Source organism: Mycteria americana, chromosome 5 (assembly GCF_035582795.1).
Source record: "Mycteria americana isolate JAX WOST 10 ecotype Jacksonville Zoo and Gardens chromosome 5, USCA_MyAme_1.0, whole genome shotgun sequence".
NCBI classification, from domain to species: Eukaryota; Metazoa; Chordata; class Aves; order Ciconiiformes; family Ciconiidae; genus Mycteria; species Mycteria americana.
Window position 1 is genome coordinate 70954379 of NC_134369.1, and position 6476 is coordinate 70960854.

Genomic DNA, 6476 nt, shown 5'->3' on the forward strand with positions numbered 1-6476 from the left:
GTCGGGGCTGCCAGGAGCCCTGAGCCGAGGCCAGGCAGCGGGTCCCTGCAGCTGCCAGTGCAGCCGCCTGCGGTGACGTGGGGAAGGGACATGCTCGTCCGTGTCCCACCGCTGCGAGCGTCCAACTGGCTTGGCAGCTGTGTTTGCTGGAGCTGCTGACTGGGAGCACGGGTGCGGGTCAGGGTCTTGGACCACATCAGGGTGCACAGGCCTGGCTTTGAGTTTGTTGGTTTGTGGTTTGGGTTTTTTTTTTAATACAAAATGTCTTTTTCATAGCGTAGCACAAGCAGGCATGTAGGGAAATCTATCGAGGCATATATGTGCCAGGATATGCATGTATAGAGAAAAGATGTTAGGGATAGGGGACAGTTTGATTGTGCTCTGCATCCCACAGCACGCTCATTCGCTGGAGGAAACACTCCTGCACTAGGTTGTTTTTAATAGCTACGGCTCTTAAACCGACCGGTGCGGAAAGAAATATTCAGTGGGTGTTTATGGCCTTGAGCGAGGAGGGAGTCAGAGGAAGGAGAGCTCTGGACCCGGGGGGCAGCTGCGAGGGACGGAGTGCATCGCGCCCGGCTTGAGGAGCGGGATGCCGTCCTGCACGCACCGCTCGGCAAAGTGGAAGGCAGCCGGCGATCGCTGGGGGACTGCGTGTGTATCTACCGCTTCTCTGTGTCTCAGTACGTACTGATGCTGAAGTGAGGCAAGTTCACAATGAACGCTCATACTATCAGCTTCTTTTTCAACCATTTAACACCAAAAGACATGTCTGTTTGGGTAAACCACAGAGCTATCTCCTAGATGACACTAGTGAGGTGCACACTGAGCTGAAGAACTGGTAGATTTCCTGACTGATACGGTATTGACTATTTACGGCTTCACACCAAACTCTTCTTTTGATGGTACTTTATTTCAGCGATTCGCCAAAGGTTGGCGTTGCCACGTACTTCATGCATTTTGGGAGCCTTTCAGGGGGCGTTTAAACATCAGTGGTTGCTCAGAAGATAATATGATGATACACACACACACAAAAAAAAGGATTATGTGCTTGTCCCAGAGAGCAAAACAATTTCTTGTCTGAAACAATAGGAAATTCTCCATGCGCTGTGGTCTTTCGCCATCCTCGATGAGCCCTGCAGAGCCATCGCCATCAGTTAGGAGGGAGGAAGGCTTGCAGCAGCAGTGTGAGGGAATATTAAGGGTGCACGTTGAGTTTGCCATGTTTAAAAAGCTTTTAGAGGAATGGTTACGGAGGTGCCTGCTGCGTGGCTGGGCCAAGGGGTGATGGATTGAACAGCATGAAAGCCCCAGGGACCCCGCTGCGGGACAGAGGCTCCCACGCCATCTGCCGCCCTCGGGCCTTCGGTGCCAGCTGACTCAGGAGCCGGCACGCTCCCACCGACGTCTCTGCTGGGTGCTCTCCAAAGCGTGGGACATCGGGAAGCAATCCCGGCGTTTCTCCCAGCTTTTCAGCCCTTTGAGCAAAACAAGGATGGTGAAAGACCTTGTGGTGGAAGGTGAATTTTCCAAATCAGCTGTTCTCAGCCCATCCTGGACCACTGATGGCCACGGTCCCTCCCAGTAAGCGTCACTCCCTGGCCAGGCTCTCGTCTGGCTCTGCCATAGGGATACAGCTGCAGGATGGCGGAAGAGAAAGCTGTAGCAGGGAGGAGGCGGGAGAGGACATCGTCCCCAGGAGGGAGATGCTGCAAGGCAGGAGCGGCGGCACGGGAAGGACACATCTGCCTGTGCGCAGGCAGCTGCCGTGCCAGCGATTCCTGGCAGCGCTGCCAGGATGTGAAGCAGGACATAGACCTGGTGGGCTGGCTTGCGTCTCTTGGGCTCATCGGTGCCTGGTGCTGTACGGGGACGGAGGGTCTGGCAGGGCTGGGGGACAGTGGGGACCAGTCACACATCACATGGCAGCCTGGCAGAGATGTTTTCCCTCCCGCACCCGGCAGGGCAGGTTCCTCTCCAGCACGGCTTGGCCGTGATCCCCGCCATGGGGCACCTTCCCCTGCTGCCGGGCCCGGCCAGCAGTGACGGAGCTGTGGCCGTGGCAGGTTGCCCGGAGTTGCTGGGTGAGGCTGGTCTCCTGCCGCGGCTTTCTCAAATTGCCTTGGGCAGGCGGACAGCCAGATCTCAGCCCACCCTTGGGGGCATCCAATTTTACAAGGGTGATGCAAACCATCCCGGTACCCTGAGGCTGCGATCCCTGTGCCCTTGGCGTTGCCCGAGGGGATGGGAGAAGGGTCCCGTGGCTCGGCAGTGCCTGGGGTGGTCCGTCACTGCCAGCGGAGACCCGAGCCAGCTCCCCGAGCCCACACGATGCCCTTGCTGCCTGCTGATAAGTACGGTGGCTGAAGTACAGTGGTCGGGAGCAACCTGGGGGGAATCTGGAGACAGACAGGCAGACAAAACGTTGGTCCTGGGGTGGGACGGGAAGCGGTCGGTGCCGTATTGGCACGGCTGGAGGTGGCGGAGGAGCTGTGGTGGGGAAGGGGGGGTGCAGGGGCAGGATGGAGCTGGGATGTGAGATAAGGGGTGGCGGCTGGGCGGGATGGGTTTCCTCGTTGCGTAGGGTGGCTCTTCCGCCTGGCATTTCCATTGCTAAAAATACAGCCGTGCTCCTGGTGCAGGCCCAGGGCAGGTACCTGCAGCACCCAACCCCACGCTGCCCGCGGTAGCTTGCAGGGTGGCCGTGATGGGGCCTCCATCCCTTCTGCCCCATGCTCAGCATGGGCAGGGGTTGGGTCTCAAGGGTGCCACCGGCTCCATCCTCCTGGAGCCGGAGATTGGGATGGAGCCGGGATGAGCAGCCCCAACCAGCTCCTCATAGAACGGCTTTTCTCTGTATTTGCCCTTCCCAACAGAGAGATGCTCTACCTCCAGCATCTCTTTCTGGGACTACACCCATGGCTACAGCGTCCGGCTCTGATCCCAGGCCGGGTGATGTGGGTGTCCACGCAGGGACCTTGCTGCTCATGCCGCTGGCCGGTCAGCGTGACTCTCATACCCAATGGGTGAAGTCAAAGACCAGGCTGGAAGAACAGCAACCACAAATGGACCATCCCATGGCAATCCCTTCAGAGTGTCTTTCCCCCCCGCCCCGCAGGGTTCCGCAGGGCTGGGAGGGGAGCGGAGGTGGCATGTCCCCTGGTGCCACGTCGCTAGCTCCATTGTTCATTGTTCCCTCTTGGCTTGGCGGAGCTGGCGCGGGGATGGGAAGCGATAAGGGGACAGAGGGCACCGCTCCGGTTCCTGCTCTCCAGCAGGTTATTTCCCCACTCGCCCGACCTCTCCTTAGGTAAACTCTGCTTTGCCTCCCTTAGAGTTTGCCTTGCTGTCCAACACTCACCCAGCACGGCACGGGGCCCAGGGAAAACAGCACGGCTCTATTAATAGCCCATGGGGTTGCCAAATCCCTTCTCTATGTTGAAAGAGCAGTGGTGGCTGCAATACTGTGATTCAGCCCTCGGTGGTAACACACGGGCCAGTTCCCCGGCGGGGCCGTGCTGGGAATGCTCCCAGCTTCGCTCCAGCCCTGGAGGGCGATGCTCGGCTCTGCGGCGGGGTGGGGAGGTGGGGAAGGGCCTTTGCTCCATCAGCCAGGGATTTCTTGGCTTGCTTGCAACACAAATAGTCGTATCGCCAAACTTGGTGTTGTTCCTCTCTGTTGGCAACTGCACAAGCTCACGGGCTGAATTCACTCTGCCCGTGGACTCGCGAAGAGTAAAAACCGGGACCCCCGGCGAGGACAAACCTCCTGGCACCCAGGGCTGAAGCAGGCTCTCGGGGATGAAAGCCGTGGTGTCCCTGGCCCAACCTTGCTCCATGACTGGTCCTGTCTGGAGGAGAGCGGACAGCAGAGCCTCTCGGTGCAGTGCTTGGAGCATCTCCTCAGGCCCCTTTTGAGTTTTAAGTCTTGGGGTCTTCTCTCCCACAGCTGGGCTTGGGAGTGACCCATGTTGGGGAGCGGGAGCTTTGGAGGGCCGGGTTACCCTGGCGAGATTCTCTGGGTGACCCTCTGTGCACCCGGGACCTGCTGTGGGGAGGTGGGTGGGAGAAGTGGCCCGTGGGGAGAGGTGGGATCCTGGACACGGAGGTACCACGGGACTGCGTGAAGGATGCTACGGCTGGGAGAGTTCAGCTTTGTGCAGCAGTGAGCAGAGGAGGGAGCCCCAGCTGCGAGCGGGGCCGGGCACTAACACCGAGGCAAATATTTGGAAAGGCGGTGACTGCCCCAAAATAACTGCAAATGCTTTCAGGAGCAAAGCCAGCCCAGTGTCCATGGGCAGTGGCCAGAGTCACCCAGCCCGGGGCAGCTCCCAGCGTGGGGGACAGAGGTAGGGCAGGGACACGGCCAGCGCCTGGCCATTTATTACCCTTCCTGTGCCGCTGCGTGGGGTCTGGGGAGCTTCTTTTGGCTGAACTGTTTGGAGACACGCCATCCCCGTGGACCTGGCAGCTGGGGAGGCGAACAGTAGCCTCTCCTCCCTTGTCGGTACCTGGATGCTGAAATGTGGGTACCAGCATCCAGACAGTCTCCTCGTTCGCTCCTAGGAATCGGCACCTTTAGGTTCAAATTCAACCTCTCTGTTTAACTACAGCCAGATATTTGAGAGCCTAAAGGGATTAGCACCAGCCAGGGAGCCTTAGGCAGGGGTTCCTGTCCCCATGGACCTGCCCAAACCTGAGCGCCGCAGGGCCGGAGCCAAGGCAATAGCTCAGCCTCATTGCGGGGGGACCCAGACGTGCTGCTGGCAACTGCCCGCCGGCAAACCCAGGACGGTGAGCGCAGGCTGGGACTCGCCAGCCTTTCACCAGGCAGCGTATTGCATATTTGCAATGCCGGGCAGCCTGCTCGTTCCCCCCAGGTTTGCAGGCCCCTGGGGAAAAGCGGGGTGCATGAGTCGCCCAGCCAGGTGCAGAGATTTCGACCCCATCGTGAGACATCAGCCTGGTGTCTGGGTCACTTGGGAACTGTCTGAGCTCGGAGGTGGCAGGGAGAGGACCGTCCCCTCCCCAGCGCTTGAGCGGCCTGATTCCCTGGGGACTGAGCTGCCCTGGGAATCAGCCCTGCACTGGGGACAGGAGGGCTCTGGGGTGGCTCACGGGGACACAGGGATCCTGACAGAGTCACTCCGATGGAGCATTTCCACTGGAGAGCCAATGTGACAACCACAGGCTTCAACTGAGCTTCAGCCCCATCCTTGCCAAGCACCCAGGTGGCCCCAAAGCTTGTCCTCGTGTCCCCAGTCCACCCGCCATCCCCAGCAGCAGCCCGGCCAGGCAACCCTGGGGTGGGACACATGGGAAGCGGAAACAGCGACTGTCACAGCTCCGCTGCCACCAGCTCCACCGGCAGAGACCCATCGGGGGTGGGACCCCCGGCAAGGAGCCAGGCCCCCCAAGCCGGGGCTCCAGACGCAGCCTGTGTGAGGGCATCCCCCTGAGAAGCATCCTTCAGTGCCCGTGGGTGGGTCCCAGCTCCCCCGGGGGCTGAGCGGTTTTGGGGCACACAAGACAGTAGAAGCTTAGGGGTGCAGCAGATTCCTGCTCCAGACACCCAGCCTGGAGCTCCATCCGGCTGGGAAAACCTCAGCCAAAGGCCCTGCCCGCTCCTGCTGAGCCGGAACTGGGCGTAAACCCAAGCAGGCAGCAGCAACAGGCACCCGGGACATCTGGGTGTGATTCCTCACCAGATGTCCCAGAGACAGATGGTGATGTGCCCAGAGCCATAATCCTGCCTCTTCCTGCACCCTCCCCAGGCTTCCGCGTTTCCCTCCCTGCTGAACCCCGCCGTCTCCCCCCAAACCCCCACCCGCTCCTCGGGAAGAGCACAGCTCCCGAAAGGACACGCCGTGTCGAAACCCATCTCCCAGGTGTGGGAATGAGCTAAGGTGACAACCGGGGTGCGAACGACTGCGGTTGAACCCGCTGGCCGCTGTCCCCTGCCGTGGTCCCCACCCTGGTGGCACTCACCCTTCCTCCTCGTGCTGCCGGCAGCAGCACCCGCGGGCAGGCACGGCTGCCTGCTGCCAGCCCTTTGCACAGAGCTGGGTTTCTCCGAGGTTTCTCCGAGGTTAACTGGCCGTGCTCTGAGCCGTCCCCACGCGCAGACCCCAGCATCCGTCCTCTTGTCCCCCTTCAGCACGATGCCACCCCTCCCTCCTGCCCTTAATGAAGAGCATGAAAAATATGAGCTTGCAACCCTCTAACGCAGCACCCTCAGGGGCTCCGGCTCCCGGGGGACACGGAGGCCAGCTGAGAACCCCAGAGGGACAAACCCCAAAAGCTCCAGGTCCTTCTGCCTCTCCTGCAGCCTCTTGCTCTTCCTCTCGGGTCGGGGAGGAGGCAGCAGTGAGGCACCGCAGGCTCCGGGTGCAGGCAGGAACCTGCTTCGTTTCTTCTTCTTCTCTGCAGAAGACAGACTGAGCTCCTCACCAGAGCCTTCCTCCCCAGGGGTGCAC